This window comes from Corvus hawaiiensis, chromosome 6 (genome assembly GCF_020740725.1).
Source record: "Corvus hawaiiensis isolate bCorHaw1 chromosome 6, bCorHaw1.pri.cur, whole genome shotgun sequence".
Classification (NCBI taxonomy): domain Eukaryota; kingdom Metazoa; phylum Chordata; class Aves; order Passeriformes; family Corvidae; genus Corvus; species Corvus hawaiiensis.
Genome location: NC_063218.1, coordinates 22,105,887 through 22,125,806, shown reverse-complemented (window position 1 = coordinate 22,125,806; position 19,920 = coordinate 22,105,887). Strand labels below are relative to the sequence as shown.

Here is a 19,920-nt window from a genome sequence, read left to right as displayed (position 1 = left end):
TAGGTTTTTCTTTTTCCAGTTGAAAGGATAGGATGAAAACTAGCTTATTTTCCCCAAATCTTTTTGGACTCACTTTACCTGTGGTGATTAAACTGGTTAAAAGTTGCTAGTTTCTTTTTTCTCACAAAAGACAGGCTGTTTTCTGTCTGCTAAACCGAAGAGGTTTAATTTGGAATTGGAGACTATGCTGTTGTCATTGATTTTATATAGAAGATACTCTGTTGATAGGCAGCCAGATCAAAACATGGTGCAAGTATGTGTGTGTGTGGTCTAAGAAGACCTTGGAGAGGGAAGGGGTAGAGGTGGTGCAGTTTCAGAAGACTATCTGTACAAATCATTACTTTGATAACCTGCAAGCTGCAAAATGCTAGATTGCCAGAACTACCAGCAGGTGAAGAAATGTACTAGAAGCCAGATTTTATGGCCAGATGCACTTTTCAAATCTGGAGTTAACTACTGAAGTAAATGAAGTAATACCTGATTTTCTTCACAGTAATTGAGACCAGGATCTAATCCCATGCCCTAAGGAGGGATTGGTAGTTCTTACTGCTGTTATGTTGCCCATATAAAATAGGATGTTTAACAATAACCTGACTTTGCACAAACATTTAAAGGGATAAAATCTTGCTCTTGGGATGCTGATTTTGGGTCAGCAAGATGCCTCTTTGCTGGCCCATTGTCACCTTGTTGAAATAGGTCTCTATTATCTTCTCTGTGCATGTATCTGAATTTGTTAGGGTGTGTGATGGACAGTGTTTTTCAGGGAAACTTCCCAAGGGGCTCCTAATCCTACTTGTAACTATTATTTAATGTTTCTGTGTGGCTATTATCCACCTCAGACACACCTGCATTTTGATAGTAGGAAGGTGATCAATACCTACTGTATCAAATAATAATTATTTATTATTTATTGGGTACTGCGGGTAGGCTGTCTGCTATGCAAAATGTAGAAAAAGACAAAAACATTTAGATACATGATCAGAGGGGGAAGGAAAGACAAATGGCTCTGTAGTCTGTCCCTAAGGCAAATGTATTCCTAAGTGTCTGGTGTTGCAGTATGAGCATTATACGCAATTTTTACAAGATCATAGGGTCTGGAGAGAGGGGCCAGAAGGTTTGATTTCTCACTTTTTGGTTTGCATGCACTTCATTTCATAATAATGTTCCTGTCTGCTAATGCACCTGTTTGAGGTGGACTTTTAGCATGATAACACATTAAAAGACTTTACATACTCGTTCCTCACAGTACATTTACTTTGCTAAGTACTAATGGTGATAAAATGATAAATAACATTATCTAGGATGTACGCTCTAAATGATTGAAATACTGACCCCAACACAGGCAATGGTGTCTGTCAGTTGCTGTTGTCTCTACTTTTACAAGTGAGGAAATGAGTGGAAAAAAAGTTAGAGAGATTTGTACAAGGAAACTTAGTGGCTGGTTTAAATGAAATGGGCAGTATATAAATTGACTTGAAATACGCAATAGGTTTGGGTCAAACTCTGAGCTAGACGGGAAAATTCTTTGTGAACTTTAAGGGTTTTGGGGGACTCATGAAACTGAGTATCTGAGAAAGACGCTGCCTCTGCTCTGACGGCAGGTCCCTGGTGGCAAACTGAAGGAAAAAATAAGCCGCATCCGCCCGCCTTCGCCTTGCTGAGACCAGAGGGGCAAAAATCCCCCCTTGCTGTGCCGGCCCGGTGAAGGAGCGCTCGAGGAACGAGACGCTGACGGGCCGAAGGCAGCCGAAAAGCCGCTGAACCTCTTTACTGGGAGGAGGCGGCGGAAGCGTGGGAGGTGAAGCCCGGCGGAGCGCTGCTGCCCGTGCCCGCGGCCGTGCCCGCTGTCGGGGCCGGGCGGACCGTGTCGGGGGCCGGGGCGCGGACCCGCGGTCTCTTTAAAAGCCGGGGCCGGTCGGGCGGGCGCGGCGGCAGCAGGGGGCGGCGGCGGCGGCGTGCGCGGGGCTCGGGCTGCTCCGGCACCGCGGCGCGCTCAGCCCTGCGCAGCTCCGCCCGCGGCCGCCCGCGGCTCTCCCGGCTCGGCTCGGCTCGGCTCGGCACGGCCAGCCCAGCCCAGCTTCCCCGGGACCCCCGCAGCCTCCGCGGCTGGGGCCACGCTGGAGCCCCCTGCCCCGCAGCGCAGGCGAGCCGCGAGTTGGCGCGGCGGCCGGCGCCCGCCCGGCTGCGGAGGTGAGAGGGGCGGCGGGCGGGGGGCGGCTCGGCACGGCTCGGCACGGCACGGAGGGAGCTGCCCGCCCGGCGAGCGCCGGGCGCCGGAGCTCCGCGGGTGGGTTTCTCCTCACCCTTCTCACGACAACTATTTCGGATCGTTTTATCCCTCTCCCCGTTCCTTGCTGCCCCGGCGGGGCTGGGCGCTGCCCGTCCGGGCGGAGTGGGCGCGCACCGACCCCCGGGACGCTCCGGCTGCTTTGGTCAGACTTTTTGGGAGATCGCAGTTCCCACGGCGGGGCATTTTGGAATGGAAAATTGGTGGGGAGGGGGGGGGGGGCTCTCGAAAAAGAAGACACTACGCTGAGTTACAGCAGGGATACCCTTAGAATGAGCCAGCTGTTTGACTAAAGCTTAAGGATTTCTTAAAAAAAAATGCTAACGAGAAAAGAAGAGAGGCTGAAGATGAAAGTTTTTTTCTTTAATATTTTTTGCCTCTTCCAAGTCTTCGGATCTATTACGGTAGCGCCTTTCCTCCCCGCCTTCCATTTGTTTGTATTAATGATTTAGTAGCCGTCTTGCCTGAAAACTTCCACCGTGAGTGACTGCTGTGGGTTTTCAGGCAGTCAGTGACCTTAAAGGTTGGTTCAATGCTTTTTTTCGTGCAAAATGTATGTGAAATAACCGCTGTATTGTTTTATTTCTTATAGTTTCTTTCTGTAAGGAAAAAAGACACCTGCTTTATAATTTAAAAGAAAACACCATTGAGTCAGGGAGTGATGTAATTCTCCTACCTAAGGGCACCGACTCTGGTGCTTTGCAGGTGACTTGTCTTTTGCTTACTCTTAAATTTATTTTAATGGTAATCTTAATGTAGCTAGGAAATAACATATTTAACAGTGCTGTTTTAAGAATTTATTTTGTTAAAATTGAACACTTCCTATTTAAAATTATTTTTCTTCCTGATTTCTGCCCCTCCTCCCTCAAAAGAAAACAATAAAAAAGATTAGGCATGAGATCAGCGGCAGAAAAACCAAAGGATTGGGGAGGCAGAAGCGGGGCTAAAAACATTGAATCGTTTATGAAAAGCACACTTTCAGCTTTTTGCTTTTCCAAGCTCTTGTTCCACCTTTCCGTGGCCAAACTATTCAACACTTCATTGCAAATAGTTTTAAGAAATTATTTCTGTTTTTTCTAAATATTATTTGTCCCTCCTGTATTTTTTACTGCCCATAATTGTTCTGAGATAAGCACACAGCCCTCCTAAAAAGGTGACTATTAAAATGACCGCTCACCAATACCTGCTTATTGCATATTTTGAGGGGCTATTTTTTGAGGGGGCGAACTCTTAACTAGACTGGTGAAAAGTCTAAGAGAGATGTTGTGTAGGTGAGGGAAAATTTGATCACAAAAGGTTTTGTTTGCCGTGATGATAGTCAGTTATTAATTGTAACGTTAACCAAAAAGGTGTTGCGTCTGTCACTGGTTTCATTTAAAATGGTCATCAGTGTTACGTTGAGCAAGTTTATATAAGGGTTAGTAGTATTTTAGGGGGAGGAGGTTGCAGAGATTATTGCTCTTGGGTTTGCGACTGAACGCACTTTATCAGCTGAATGAACTGGATTATTGTATAGATACAATTTTCCAATTCTCTATCAGTTTCTTTTCAGTATTCGTCACTTTCTTAAATGTTTATCTCTCGCTGACAAAGTGCCTGGTTTTTGGGAGTAGGGAAATGCAGCTGGGGACGCTGGAAGTTTGGGGATAATGTGAGCAACAGGACTGTATTTATTTATTAAAAAAAAAACAAACCCCAAAGTTAGGAGGTGAGGATTCTCTTTCTGGAGCATTCGGGCACCTTCTGGTGGGGTATGTCTCTAGGCTTTTAATTATTTATTTCACTTTTGTCTTTTCAAAAATGAAGTAGAGTGAAACCAAAATGAAACAAAGTAAAATTAGAGTAAGTGTTGAAAAATAAATAAATAAAGCAAGGGAACGGCTGGAAGCCCAATACTTGATTTCATCAACCTGGTGGCAATGGCTTCTCGATAGAAGCGATATCTGCCGATATCACCCCTGTTCCATGGCTGTAGCCTGGCCTCATTTTACTCTGCGTTTCCACTGAACATGTTGACGTGCTGCTGCTTATATAAGGAGAAGAACAAATTCAAGCAGATTAGTGCTTGGGATTTTGAGATCGGCTACCCAGATCGCGTTGTGGGTTTTTTTCCTTTCCTTGGGGGAGCTGATGGGGGAAGGCTGGAGAATGACGGGAGGGGATGAAATCGAAATGTGTGGTTGGGAGAAGATGGGGGTGATGCGGGGAGCAGCTTATTCGCATAATGTCTGCGCTGCGTCCCTTTTTCTTTTCTTTTTATAAAACCCATTATCTCTAAAAACACATTATTCTTCAGCCTGGTCTAAAAAAAAAATAGTGGGAGGGGTTATCATAGCGAGAGGGTTTGGTATGGGAGTCATTAGACCCACTGCTGCAAAACCAAGATACAGAAATCCATCTGCACCAACATTTCGGAGGGAGGGAGGGCGTAGAGAGGGGGGAAGGGATGGATTGTCTATCTTGGATTAGCGAAGTGCAGCTTTGTATTCTTCATTTTCCTCCCCATTTTCTGCCATTTTCCCCCATCCCCCCCATCCGCACACCCGCTTTCCTCCTCCCAGCCCCCACTCCCCCGAAGGTTTCTTATCCCTTGACGAGAAAATTCTGTGTTACATCCTGATGGCTCTGCGGCTTTTTTTTAGTGCATCACAACCGTGGCACGATGACCTTTACTTCATGCCACACAGATTTGGGCTCCCGGTAGGACTGTGACCGCAGCTTGGGCACACTCATACACCCATAGTCATGTACCTTGGATAGTCATTGATTTAATTTCAATTTTTGCGTGTGCATCTTTGTGTGTCTGTGTGGCTGGTAAACACTGGCAGAGGGTAAGGAACGCAGTGATTGCCAAAGGCACGTCCATCCATTTCGCCAGCCCCTCTTGCCGTTCTCTTTTCCTGAACATTGTGTCACACATCATGAGATTTTGTGCCGGGGAGGGGTGTGCCCTCTGTGGATGGCAGGGGCCTGGGGGTTGGAGGGAGTGTATGCGTACTGGGGAGGGAGAAATTGTGTGGGGGGAAATGGACCTGACAATGCTAATAACATTATTTTGGTCAAATGAACGTCTGGTGATAATGATTCAGTGTAACCATCCGTGAAATACATGCTTGCGACACACTGGAATAAAGGTTACTCCAGGGAGCTCCGTCAGAGCCAGGCATGCTCGGGGAAGTGAGCTGTCCCCTTGATAGGGGAAACAAAATTCATAAGCATCCCAGGTCCCCTCCCTTTTCAATGCCTGCTTGCATGTCCGAGCTGGAGGGCATTGCGATCGAGCGAGGAGGTGGGCTGCATTGGAGCCAGGATGAAACAAAGCATTCCCGCCTCATCCTCCCGTGCCATCCTCTCTTGCCCTCTTTGAGCTTATCCGTACTGTTGATCCAGACGATAGAGGAATATCGCCATTTCCATGCAGTTCCTGCTGGAGCCTGGAGGGTGGTGAATTGAGAGGCGGAGAAAAGCTCCTTGTGTTTCTGTTGTAGGATGTGCAGGAGAGCCATGGCTTTTCAGGTCTGAGTGGAGCAGGGAAAAGGCTGGGGTGGGGGAGTGAAGGGAGCTAAGAGTCTCTCCCTCCATCCATTGTTCCCTTCCTTCTTTCCCCCAGCTAGAACACGGGGAAGGACCCAACAAGCCTCAGTGGGTGGCTGTGGTGACTCGCACGCAGGTATGAGAGAGCTGAGGCAGTGAGAGGGAAGCTTTCCCTGCATTTCAGGATGTTCAGGACCCTCTCCAAGGCTCACAGACCTGCTCAGCACCTTCCTTCTCTGGGTGTGAAGGACTTCCTTCTTTGGTCATGGGCTGCTCACACCCAGGCCGAGGGGAGCTGTGGCAGGAAGGTGCTCCTGTGGTTCTGCTGGCTGCTACTTCTCATTTCCTCTGTGTGGCTGTGCCTACTCTGAGGTCTCCATGTTTCTGGATCTTTCCTCTTCATGAAACAATAGCAAAAGTTGAATAAATAGATCTGTCCAGAGCTACCATTGTTGTTCGCCTTTGGCTTTTCTCCTTTCTCTGACCTTGAGGTGCAGTGGTAAACTACAGCCAGGAAGATGGGGGTTGGGGTGTGTCCAGTGCCACAAATTGTTGCTGTTGGTGATGCCTGGCAAGATTCCTCTGCTCTTATGGTTTTTGCTCACCAGAGCCAATCTTGCCTCAGCTGCCCAGCTTCACCAGTAGTTACTTTTTGATCTCTCCCTGCCCTCCCTCTTACCTCAATTACTTTGGAAGTGGTTGTTGTGCTGCAGCTCCTGTGCTTGCAGGAGTCTTACCATCATACAGTATCCTCAGCTGGAAGTCCAACTCCTGGCCCTGCACAAGACACCCCAAGAATCACACCATGTGCTGAGGGTATTGTCCAAACCCTTCTTGAGCTCTGTCAGGCTTGGTGCTGTGAGCACTTTCCCTGGGGAGCCTGTTCCAGTGCTCAACCAGCCTCTGGGTGAAGAACCTTTTTCTAACATCCAACCTAAACCTCCCCTGACTCAGCTTCAAGCCATTTCCTCAGGTCCCTCTGGTCACCAGAGAGAAGAGATCAGTGTCTGCTCCTCCACATGCCCTCCTGAGAAATTTGTAGACTGTGATGAGGTATCCCCTGTCTCCTACAGGAGACTGAACAGTCCAAGTGACATTAGCTGTTTCTTGTAAGGCTTGTCCTCTAGGCCCTTCACCATTTTTGTAGCCCTCCTTTCAATGCTCTCTCATACCTTTTTATCTTCCTTACATTGGGCTGCTCTCTAAGATGATGTGGTGGCCATCTGAGCAACAGGAAGAATGTATTGCAGGGCCTGTGTGCCTGCTCCATCCTGTGGACACTGCCTCCCTGGTATCTCCCTGGTACCCTGAAAGAAAAAGGTGGGCCCAGGTTTTATGGTTCCTCCTTTTCCCCAGTGATTCAAGTACTAATGTGTTCTTGTGACATGGTTAGCTTGCTTTTATGAATTATTTGTTAACAGGAAAAGTTGGAAAAAGCATTTTATTGTAGGTACATTTCAATGATTGCAATGTGAGTTTTGTAGCTCACCCTGACTGTCACACTTTGCCCTTCCTTGAGCTTTCATAGCCAACGAAGACGAGCATTGACATAGTGCTGGAATTTACCCTGACCCTAAATGTTTTGCATCCTTGAAGTGAGAGGGGAACTCAGTTCCTGCAGAGCATTCAGGGAGTGAGAGGTGGTGCCAGGGGTAATTTGTGGTAGCAGTGATGGTGGGTTTTAAGTCCCTGTGCAAAAAGGGAGTAAATACACCTCCTCCGTCCCTTACTTTCTTCCCTTTCTAAGCAAGTTGCCAAGCCATCAGGTACAGGCAACTCTTTTTTTTGTTGTTAGGATTGGATTTAAACCCTCAACCTAGAGGACACCTTCAGACTGTACAAGATGGTTGGGGTCTTGTCTGGATTATTCCTGGGAAGGTAGAGTTCAGTTCCCTTTTTCTCGTATCAGCAGTGGTATTTTGGTGGATCTGCTGAACTTCTTTTTCTGCAGCCTCCTCCAGGGCTCTTTAGTGTATTTTTCTTGAGAAGCAGAGTGTATTTCCCCCCCCCCCCCCCCCCCCCCGATCTGTTTTCCTTTGCCCTCTCCTTAGCTCTGTGCTCTGGGCCTGTGCAGGTGGATGTCGGATACTGACTGAGCTGTGATATGCTGTATCAATGATAAGGACACACAGTGATCTGTCCAAGAGCAAACTGAAGGAGTCAGAGGCTTGATGATGACCAAGAGCCATAAGATGATGACCAAGAGACATGGTGTGTAATTTAAAAACAAAATGCATCCAGCTTTATTTGCCCCTGCCCCCCACCAGCATGAAGAGAAGATGGGCTTTATTTTTGGACAATTGCCAAGGCAGCTGGAGCTAGAAATTACCAAATTTTGGTTAAGCTTTGAAAATTTTTGTCAGCTCTCATCTCTCCCTTATCCCCCTCTTCTAGGTAATAGCAGTCTGTCAGTCTAGCAGAGCTGGTTCTTAATTCATACAGCAAGTGGTGAGGAAGATACTTTTCATTTTGGAAACCAAGATATTAGAGGGATTGGTAACTTCTTGAAACCAGTACTCTACATAGTCTTGGTTCAGGTTGTTTGCTTTTTCTTTTCTTTTGTTTCTCCTCACTTGGGCATAGACAATGACAATTCATGTGTAAAGGACTCTGAGAATCAGAAGTGGTGTTTTGACCAAGATATGTTCGTAGAAAGGCAGCATGGGAGAAATTTGTTCTGCCTTTCTGCTTGTCGTGGGCAATAGATGGCACTTTTAGTGGTTGATTTATACCTTTTCTAAATTTTTTTTTTTTTTAATGGAAAAACCATGACTTTTGGTAGGGCTAGCCTGAGTATAGTTTTACTGAAGTTTAGTAGGGATAAAGTGCAGTCTCTGTAGTGATGTTCTTGAAAGGTTGAGCAATAAGACTCCTACTGGAAATACACTAGCGATGTTGGAAGATCCTGTGTTCGTTCTTCTTTAAGGGAAGGTGGGAACACAATTTCTCTTGTTACCATTCACATAAAACTGTCCTCTCTGAGCACTGTGGACAGCTCTTATGCACTGTACACTACACAGCCAGCTTGGCACAGTGCTCTGTCTGGGCTAAAGCCTTCAGCCTCTTTAGACTCTGGGCTGCTGTGGGTATCACTATGTGGCTTTTCAGAGTGTGCTGGAGGTTTGCTTACAGCTGTCAGAAGTTCAGCTCTGTCTGAAATATGGCCGCTTGCTACAGGGTGGGTTAGTCCTTCATCTGCCTTGCTTCCCCTTGTTCTCAGAGCTTTCTTCTTGTTTCTCACAGCCATGTGCCTGAGTTCTCTCCCAGGCATGCTCCCCTGCCTGTTTTTTGTCTGCTGGCAGAAAGAGCGAGCTGGGTTGGTGGGAAGGGTATATCAGGGATTTGGGGGCTGTCAGTGTACTTGTAGTCTCTCAGTGGTGTGCTGAGCTCCTGTCCTTTCCAAATTCCTTTCCTCTGCCCTTGATGGTGAGGGATGGCTTATTTCAAACACAGTCTGCTTGTGTCATTCCTAGTCCTGCCGCTTGTCATCCATCACATCATGGGAACTAATTAACACTAGTAGCTTTGGATCCTGGGAATGACAGTGCTGGGATGGTAGACTCTTTCAAAGATCCTGATGTCTCCCTTCGTAACTAGGGCAGCTCAGCCCAGGAGTTTATGGACTCTGCAGTCCTTCACCGGCTGCACCAACCCTGTAGTGTGGGTGTCTGTGTGTGTAGCAGAGAGGGCGCTCAAGCCCTAGGCCTGCCTCATAATGCCCTTGACAGTGCTGCAGCATCCCCTGCATCCAAGTACCTCCCAGCCGCCGGATGAGAGCCAAGGAATGGGATAGAATAATAATTGATGAGGATAGGAGGAGGTATGATGTAAACCTTTTGAAGCTGCCGGTAGCATCTCCGCTGCCTTTGGGTACATACAGCTGTGTGTAGTTCCAGGATCTGCTTGTGAGTTTGACCCTGTGAGAATCCCCTGCTCATGGCAGAGCTCACTGTCCTGTTTCTGCTGTGCTTGCCGTGTTGATGGGGGGGGTCCTGTGTGTGCTGTTCCTGTGGGGATGGCAGGATTAAAGATGAGGCCTCAGTCATACTGTGAGGCTACACAGGCAGCACTTGCTCCCCTTCTCCCTCTACTTTGTCTTGTCTTCTGTTGTGAACCACTTCTAAGAAGGAAAAGAGTCCTATGGGGATGGAAGGAAAGGTAACTAAGCAAGAGGATGATGTTTGCTGGCAGCCGAAGGAGGATGAGGAGAGGAATAACTTTCCAGTGGGATAAATATCTAATGGGACTGGCTGCATCTGCAGAGCAGGGAAGTGCTGGCTTTGTTTCAGTCTGCTCTTGCATCCCATTTTTTTTTTTTCCAATAATGTGTTAATTAAACATTGATTTCAGGGGAAAAAGGAATCTGCTTGAACTGCAGAAACTAAATGGAGTGTGGAGGAATGGGATCTGGTGACAGATTTGTGGAAGTACCTTCTATCTTCATGACTAGTCATGGAGGGAAGCTGGACAAAAATCTGTTCACCTTAAGTTTAGAGTCCTTCACTCATCTTAAGTGTGAATCTTCCTTCTGTAACTGCATGGTTTTCAACTGATACGTGTTAAAGAATTTCCAGGTAGACAACAGTATTTCTTACAAAATACTTCATTTTTATTAAAAAGCAAAATGGAAGAGAGATTCTTTTCAAGGTGTTCAAGAGGCTTTCTGTCCAGTTTGACATACTTCTAATTTTCTGCTCTTATAGTTGCTGTTGTACATAGAAATGAATCAAGTTGTGGTGCAAGTTAAGCCACCAGTTGTAATGCTCTTGTTACTTGCAAATATCTGACTGACCTTCACTTACTACATGTGGATATCAATCACTGAACAGACATAAAAGGTTGTGATGTGCACTTTTTAATATTTCCTCTTCTGGTCCTTGGAGCATTGGAAGGTGAGACAAGATTATGATATGTCCTTCCCTTGCTTGGTTGAACTCTGTTCGTTAGAAGGCTCTTCTGCCCTCTTTTTGTGCTCCCAGGTGTTAGGGATGCATAGAGAAGATAAGAGTCCTTGCTTTAGTCTGAGATCTTACCTGGAATAAACTTTTCTGCTGATGTAAGCAATATATTCTTAACAGTATTAAACAGTTTGAGTTTTTTTGACCACTGTGCTTTCTGTCTTCACTAGTTCTGGGAAGCAATGGAAAGGAGGGAATAACTTGTCTGACCTTTCTGAGCATTGCATAAGTCTGAATTAAACTGATCTCACAAAGATCCCAATCAGTTCATGCAGTGAGTGAAATAGCAGCATTGTCCTGAGAAGGAGTCTGTCCTAGCTGTTGAATTCCTTTCTGCACCATCTGCAGTATTAGTCTACAGAAGGATCTGCTGTAGCATCAGGACACGTTTGAAAAGGAACAGATTAAGCCACAGAGCAACTATTTTCTAGGAAAATTTTTGACCTGCTGATGGCTGGTGAAATCCACAAAATTACAGAATAGTTAAATTTGGAAGGGACCTCTCAAGGTCATCTGTCCAACCCTCTGCTCAGGCAGGGCCACCTAGAAATGATGACCATGTCCAGATGGCTTTTGAGTATCTTCAAGGAGGGAAACTCCACAACTTCCCTGGGCAACTTGGGCCACGGCTGAGTTAATCTCCCAATAAAAGAGTATTTCCTGATGTTCAGGCAGGACCTTCTGTGTTTCAGTTTGTGTTTGTTGCCTCTGGTCCTGTCACTGGGCATCACTGAAAAGAGCCTGGCTCTGTTACCTTTACACCCTGCCTTCAGGTAATTATGTACATTGATAAGACACTGCCCACCCCAGACACCTTTCAGAGTATTTTCTCCTTCAGACTAAACAGTCTCAGCTTTCCCAGCCTTTCCTAGTATGAGAGATGCTCATAATCTTCTTCATGACCCTTTGTTGGATTCCCTCCTTGTGTCTGTCTGTCTTGTTTTGGGGAGTCCAGAACTGCACACAGTATTCCACGTTTGGCCTCACCAGTGCTGAGAACAGGGAAGGATGCCCTTCCTCAACCTGCTGACAACATTTCTAATGCAGCCCAGGACACCATTAGCTGCCTTTTGTGCAAGGCCATGTTGTTGGCTGATATTCAGTGTGGTGTCCACCAGGAACTCAGGTCCCTTACAGAAAAGTTGCTTTTCAGCTAGGTGTTCTTCAGTGTGTACTGATCCATGACCCATGAACTTCATTACAGTGGTACTGAGTGTCAGCAGAGCAGGCAGGACGGTCCTTAAGTATTAACTTAAGAAGCAGAAGTCTGGAGTTCTTTCCCTGAATGTGTTTATCCAGTTTTTCATAACAGTCATCACTTCTGCCATTCATGGAAAATTCAAAATTATCATTTGTAAAACACTGAGTTCTTTGAAAGGAAGGCTTGATATATCTGATAATAGAATAGAATAGTTCCAGTTGGAACCAGCCTACAAGGATCAACTAGTCCAACCGCCTGACCACTTCAAGGCAGACCAAACATTAAAATATATTATTAAGGATATTGTGCAGCTGTCTCTGGGAATCATAGGGCATTCACCACCCCTCTAGGAAGCCTGGTCCAGTGTTTGGTCACCCTCTCTGTAAAGAAATGTTGCCTAATATCTGGTCTAAACCTCACCTGCTGCATCTTTGAATCATTCCTATGTGTCCTGTCACAGAATACCAGGCAAAAGAGCTCAGCACCTCCCTCCAGTTCCCTTCCTTGGGAAGCTGTAGATAGAAGTGGGCTTGCCTCTCAACCCCCTTTTTTCCAAATTAAATAAACCCAGAGTGCTGAGCCACTCCTCAGAGGACATGTGTCCTAGCATTTCAGCAGCTTTGTTATCCTCCTCTGGATACAATCAGTTAACATCTTTTTAATTTTGGGGTGAGAGAAATTCTGGAAATTTAATTGTCCTCTTATGATGGCTGGTTACACACTGCAATCTTTTTGTAGACCACAAAGAAATTTTAAATTCTTGATTACTTTGACTTTTTGAAGGGGAACAAAGAGAGTGCAGAAGTCCTATGGAGGGACTAAGGCCAACTTTCCTGAGGGACTCTGAATGCCTGTTAGTGCATTGAAGTCCTGGTATTAAAATCTGCCCGTTTGCCTGGTCAGCTCAAGCAGCACTTTCAAAGAGGATATGATACAATATAATTTCAGGTATATGTATTAAAAATAACTGCTGCATATCTGGGAATTAAATGCTAAGGACTTTATGGAGAAAATACAAAGAAACATTGATCCTTGATGTAATTTCATATGGGTCATTAATCAAATACCTATTGAGGGTGTATCTAATACCAGTGGACCAAAAGGCATAATTTTGTTGAGCCAGGTCTTAAGGATTTAGTTCAATATAATTAGTTTTTAAAATGTTTCACTTCTCTTCCTTTTTGGTTGATATGAGCTAATGAGTTGCTAGCAGCTCTGTTTGGTACTAGCTTGGGTCACAGAGTGATGTGGTGCTTAGGATGTTGCTGTACTTTTTTGGCAGCAGATTGTAGTTTCCTTGAGTAAATGTATTTTATGAGGCTAGAATGAGCTACTGTTTATTTATGAAGACCACTGTATCAGTGCATTGGGCTTGCATGGCCAGGTTTTGGTAGCTGGGGGCGCTGCAGGGTGGGTTCTGTGAGAAACTGCCAGAAACTTCCTCCATGTCTGGGAGAATCAATGCTGGCCGGCTCCCAGATGGATGTTCTGCTGGCTTAGGCCAAACCAGTCAGGAATGGTAGTAACTGTGATAACTGTGATAAAGTATTTAAGAAGGAAAGTTTTTTGCACAGAAGTAATTGTGGCCAGAGAAGAAAGGAAGGAGAATATGTGGCAGTAGCAACTCTGCAGATGCCAAGGTCAGCAAAGAAGGCAGGGCAGGAGGGGCTCTGGGTGCTGGAGATGAGATCCCCCTGCAGTCCATGGTGAAGACCATAGTGAGGCAGGATGTACTCCTGCAGCCCATGGAAATCCATTGCGGTGAAGAGATCCACATGCAGCCTGTGGAGGAACCCCACACTGGAGCAGGGGGATGCCTGACAGAAGGTTGTGACCCCTTGGGAAACCTGTGCTGGAACAGGCTCCTGGCAGGGACCTGCAGATCCATGGAGAGAGGAGCCCACACTGGAGCAGGTTTGCTGGCAGGACTTGTGATCCCATGGGGGCCCATGCTGGAGCAGCCTGTTCTTGAAGTACTGAACCCCATGGAGATGGATCTGTTTTGGAGCAGTTCGTGAAGAATTGTAACCCACGAGGAGAACTCATGCTGGAGGAGTTCATGCAGGACTGTCTCCCATGGGAAGGACCCCACACTAGAGCAGGGAAAGGACTCCTCTCCTTGAGGAGGGAGTAGCGGCAGAAACAACATGTGATGAACTGATCATGACCTCCATCCCCCATTTCCCTGCACTGCTGGTGGGGAGAAGGTAAAGAATTGGGAATAAAGTTAAGCCCAGGAAAGAGGAAGGGGTGTGAGGAAGGTGTTTTTAGGATTTGCTTTACTTCTCATTATCCTGCTCTGATTTTGATCGGTAATAAATTCAGTTAATTTCCCCAAGTCAAGTCTGTTTTGCCTCCGTTGGTAATTGGTGAGTGATCTCTTATCTCAACTCATGAGCCTTTCTTTATATTTTCTCTGTCTGTGAAGTTGCAGAGGGGAGGGGTAGAGCGTCTTTGGTGAGTACCTGTCATCCAGCCAGGGTCAACCTGCCAGAATCAGGTAGAATGCAGAGTGAGAAGGGAGTAGCAAATCAATAAGCTTTTGATAAGACAGTAACTCTTTTTAAGAAATTTGAACACAACAGTTCTTCCTTTCATGCTCTCTTTGTTGCCAATGTGTAACATGAGGCTGGAAGGTGATCTGCTTTCTTGGCACAACATAGATACTTTGCCAATTAAACTAGAAAATGGTCTAAATTTGATAAGAAGTAATTTATTAAAGACAAATGAAAAGTACTGTACTAGGAAAGATCTACTCAAATGCCTGTATGTAAAATGGGGGATAACAAGCCAGGCAACAGAACTGCAGAAAAAGATCTGGGAGGCACTACTGTGAGTCAGAGACTGAATGTGAGTCAACAGTGTGGTGATGTTGCAAAAAAGCAAATCCCATTTTAGGGTATATTTAACAGGAATGTCACGTGTAGCACACAGGCAGTAGTTTTTCTACGCTAGCAGCCACTGCTGAAGCCATAGCAGAGCATTGCATCCAATGAGAGCAGGAAAACCAGAAACAGTGGAAGGAGATGAGAGAGCAGCCAGAGTGGCTCTCTGCAAGGAGAGGATTGGTTGGGTTGGTTTAGGCTAGAGAGCAGATTGACGAGGGAAAAGCCGTCCAATATTTAAAAGCTTGTTTTAAGAAGACAGTGATTAATTGTTCTCTGTGTCCACTGGGGATAGGACAAGAAGTAATCAGCTTAATTTGTAGCAAGGAAGATGTGGAGGTAACTGCTAGGAAAAGCTTTATGAGTATTTGGAAAGTTAAGCAGGAAAACAGTGTCCTGAGGGAGGTTGTAGTGTGCTCATCACGGGAAGTTTTAAGAACAGATGAGACAGGAGACACAAAATTTTACCTAGGTTGTTTTATTATAGTTTTGACAGGTTCAGAAGGGAATGGGCTGCCTGAACTCCTGATGTCTGGTCCCAACAGCTCCTGCAGTGCCTGAGAGGCAGGCTTGTCCCCTCACTGGCAGTTGTGGTGGGAGCAGGGGGAGGCAGAGCCAGGGTGAATCACTCCCTCTGCAAATTCCCCTGCAGCACCTTCCATGCCCCTGGCACAATCCAGTTTTACAGTGCACATCCCAAAAAGACCTGAGGGATCTTGTGTGTTCAGCAGTGTTGCATTACCATCCAGCACTGTAAGCCTTTCTATTTCTGCAGATAAAAACAAGCAGAGGGCCAGCCCAACTTCCTGCATCTTCTTAAGTTACTGGAGACTTTTATCCTGGTTACTGATTAATTTACATTGGGAAGATTTGGTGAAATTACTTGGAGATGGAAAAAAAGGCTTACACTTCTGCTTTCACCTATTAGAAACTATTGCAGATTTGTATGGTGTGTCAAAGTTACAAGATGATTTTTCTGTGATCTTCCATCAGATGAAATGGACAAGGGCAAAGAATTTTTCTCTCTGCAACATCTTTCTTCCAGTGTCCTCAAGTGGAGTACTGTGGATGAGGCATTGCAGGAGGTGCCTTTGCACCCAGTGGATTTGAGAAGAGCACGCCTAATGCCTGATTCAGTAGACATATACTTCAGTACTTGTGAGAGGGGCTCATGGCACTTTGAGAGGAGGGTGTTTCTTGGTGAATGGGGCTTTTCTTCCCTGAGAGTTCAGCAAAACCTTTCAGCTCCTAGCAAGTAATCTAAGACATACTATGTGGCATGCTATTGCTATCTTTTCCTGAATCTTAGATTTACACTAACAGCCTGTCTGGATCCAGTTGGGTCTAGGACTGAATTTCTGAGTATCTCCAGTGCAGAGAGCCAGTTTCCCTAGTGAACCTCAAAGAAGGAAGATTTTCCTTTTAGTTTAAAAGAACATCTGGGAATATGTGCTTGTGGAAGTTGTACAGTGTTGTGCTTGGCCGCAGTCTGTGTGCACAGTTTATAATGTAACTGTTTTCCACCATCTCACATAAACTTGTTACTGCAGGCTCTTGCCATTCTTCAGAGGGAGTAGAGGATGAAGATACTATACTCTTCTTCTTGGCACTAGAAATGAGTCAGGGTTGACACATAAAAGTAGGAGGCAACAGTTTGTGTGTAGGAAGCTTGTTCTGTCCAAAGAAAATCTATGGGTTATGTGCAGGGTGTTAGTCCCACTGCACTGCAAGGCTGGTATCTTCTTCTGAAACTGAGTTCACACACATTTGGAGCATATGGAGAGCTCAGCAGATCCAGCCCTTGAGGGATGACTGGTAAAATGGTTGAAGGTAGGTTGGGATGTAATTATTTGTTTATGGGACCCCATATTGCACCAAGTTATAATTGTTTATGAACACTGCTGTGAAGTCAGGAGGGAAACATTCCAACCCAAGGAGATACTAAGATATAACCTAATTATTGTTGTTATTTTTATTCCTGCCTATTGTGGTAGCACCTACACAATGCTTGTTCAAACACAGGGTAAAAAATGTTCCCTGCCCCAAAGAGCTAGCAAGCTGAGGATGAGACAGAAGACAACAGATGGACACAGATAACTGGGGGAGTACAGAAAACCAAAGATTGGTCAGCAGGATGGGTGGTATGATAGCATGTTGACAGCTTAGCTGTTGTCAAGCTTTCTGTAGGCATGTGGCAAAGAATTATAACAATAATTCAAACTGCGTCCTTTGCTTCGGTGGTGTTGTGTGTGCATCTTCCATCTGTTTTAATATAACAGCTTAATTCTCACTCAATGAGGCTTTTTCTGTCCCAAAACTTCCCATCATTCATCTGGTGTAGGTAGGGAGGCACACTGGTCCAACAATGAAGTGTCCATTGCAGTTTTCAAGGGAAAGTGTAGTTTATTATTGTGGAAAGAGAATGAAACTAAGCATGGGATTTTGCTGCCCTATGTTTTAAAGGACACTGGGAAAAGACTGATGAATCTCAGCAGGATGAATATCCAAAGTAAGTGGCATAATGCAGGACGTTTCTTGGCTGAAGTCGTGTCTTACCAAAGTGTTGCAAAAACTATCTAATGCCATTCATGGGCAACAATTCTGTCTATATAGGTCATGTCTTTGGTGGTGTACTGGTGAGTACAGGAGTGGCTGAAAGAGTGGATGTCTCTGATTCAGCTGAACAGTGAACAGTGGTTCCATATATGTGGCTAACTTCTGGGGATCTTAAGTGTGCTTGGCCTTAGGACTCTCCTGTGCCAGTGTCTACATTCACATGTAAGTCTTCTTTTGGATGTTACCTTGAGAGGGCCACTCAAGGCCAAAATGGAGGATAAACATCAGGCAATTTTAGGGAGTCCTTGTTTCTGAATTAGAATTATATCAAGTAACTTGGTGTGGTGCTGTGATGTCATTTCTCTGTCTAACTGTGTGTTGTGTTATCATCACACTGTATGCCAACATCAGACATGTTGTAATGGATAGTTGTGGAGATATACTTACAGCTTTTTACCGGCTAGGCTCGTAGTTCAATGCCTTAGAAAGCCTCGGGCAGCCTAGAGAGGTAGCACGGGCAATCTAGTGTTTCAGTAGCTCTGAAAGTGGTAAATGTATTAGCTGCCAAGCTGACATCACCAGCAGAAGCAAAGAGGGAGAAATATAGCTTTTTGGTTTGTCTAATTTCCGCAATTATAGCTTTCAAAAAGAAACAGATGACAAGAGATGTTCACAGAAAGAACTGCAAAGCCAAAGAGGGCGCCCTGCCCCCCTGCCCTTGGTCCTTTCTCTTATTTGGAGAAGGGGAAAGGGGAGGGCTGGGGGCGGACCCGGGGTGACTGGCCAATCAGACACTGCTAAAGAGTCTGAGTTACAATTGGTTTTGCCCACGCTTGGAACAAAGGAGTTCAGAACACATGGCAGAGGCAAGTGTCTTGGGGAGGGGAGGGGAAGCTTGGAACAGGCAGCAACAGATAGTGAGGTTTCATAGCTGCTTATACAGGTTTTAGGTTTGGTGCTGAAGAACAGAGAATGAAGAGTAAATACTCAGCTGAACATACCCAGGTCTCCCAGCTTCTTTGCATATCATGCTCTAGCTGCTCACCATTAGGATGGTTGTGAAAGCTAATCCTATAGTGAAGTATATTGGCCAAAGCATAGAAAGCAGGTCAAGGATGAGTTTATTTCTCCATACTCAGCACTTGTGGGATTATGTCTGTTTATTGTGCCTTGTACTGGACTCCCCAGTACAAGAAAGGCATTGGCAAAATGCAGCAAGTCCAGGGAAGAGCCCCTGAGGAGCACAGTAACTGGCTGCCATTGGGTTGTTGTATTGCTGACCACTAACCCTTGAGTGCAGTGGTCCTGTCAGATTTCCATGGGCTTTGCAGTGCACCCATCTGCTACCAGCTGTCTGTAAACAATGGAATCACATAAAACCTTGGGCTGGAATGGACCCACAGGGATCATCAAGTCCAACTCCCTGCTTTTCACAGCACTACCTAAAACTAAACCATATGACTGAGTGTCATCCAGATGCTCCTTGAACTCTGACAGACTTGGTGCCCTGACTTTTTCCCTGTTCACTGGAAGCCCGTTCCAGTGACTTCCTCTCAGTGAAGAACATTTTCTTAATTTCCAGCCTCAACTTCCTCTGATGCACCTACATACCCCTGTTTACAGTCGTAGCATTGGGGACTCCTTCAAAAGTTGCGCCATTCTTTTACTTACTGGGCCTGTCTCATCACAGAAGTCAACCTGGCTGATTTTTTGGTATTTTTTCTTCCATGCTGGCTGTTCCCAATCACATTCTGGTCATTTGTGTGCCTAGAAATAGGTTCCAGCAGGATTTGCTGAATAACCTTTCTTGGGACTGATGTTAGGCTAACCAGCCCATAATTCCCTGAATCTTCCTTCTTGTCCTTTTTGAAGACAGGTGTGACATTTACCCATTTTCAGTCATTGGAAGCCTCCTCCAATTACCACGACCTTTCCTGTGTGACCGAGAGTAATCTCACAGTGACATCAGCCACCATTGCACACCTCTGTGCTGTTGGGGCATCTTGTCTCATCATAGGGACTTGAGTATGCCCAGTTTGTTTAAATGGTTCTTAACTCAGTCTTCCTCTGCTATGGGTAGTGTTTCAGTCCCCTGGATTCTTCCACTGGGCACATGGAACAAGAAGGCTGAGAACAGTCCTTGCCAGTGATGGCTAAAAAGGCATCGAGGACCCAAATGTTTTCCTTTTACCACTGGTTTCTTGTTCCATTCAGCTTTGGTCCCACAGATTCCTTAGTCATGCTTTTGTTAGCAGGGTGCATTAAGAAGCCCTTCTTGATGCCTTTCACATTTTATGAATTTTCATGCAATTTCAAGCTTTTCTAATTTTCCTTCTGACATGCTGAGGCAGAGTTTCAGTATTCTTCCTGAGAAGCACACCCCCACTTTCACCTTTCATTCGCATCCTTTTGTGTTTGAGTGCTGTCAGGAGTTCCCCATTCAGCCACCTGCTTCCTTCCACACCCACTTGGCTTCCCACAAATTGAATTAAACTGTTC

The 19,920-nt window shown here is 45.6% G+C and overlaps 1 protein-coding gene across 28 annotated transcripts in view; it reads left to right on the top strand.

Annotated features, from left to right (window-relative positions):
- The first annotated feature begins 2,035 nt into the window (after nt 1-2,035).
- The window catches only part of NRXN3 (neurexin 3), a 985,201-nt gene continuing 967,316 nt past the window's right edge, over nt 2,036-19,920 (top strand). For 9 of the 28 annotated variants that reach the window (XM_048307844.1, XM_048307843.1, XM_048307839.1 and 6 more), the window contains exon 1: nt 2,046-2,190. The gene's annotated coding sequence lies outside the window, so the exon portion shown is untranslated. Of the gene's footprint in view, nt 2,191-2,792; nt 2,811-19,920 lie in introns of those variants that run through there. The other 19 variants (XM_048307857.1, XM_048307861.1, XM_048307848.1 and 16 more) reach the window with 11 other exon arrangements.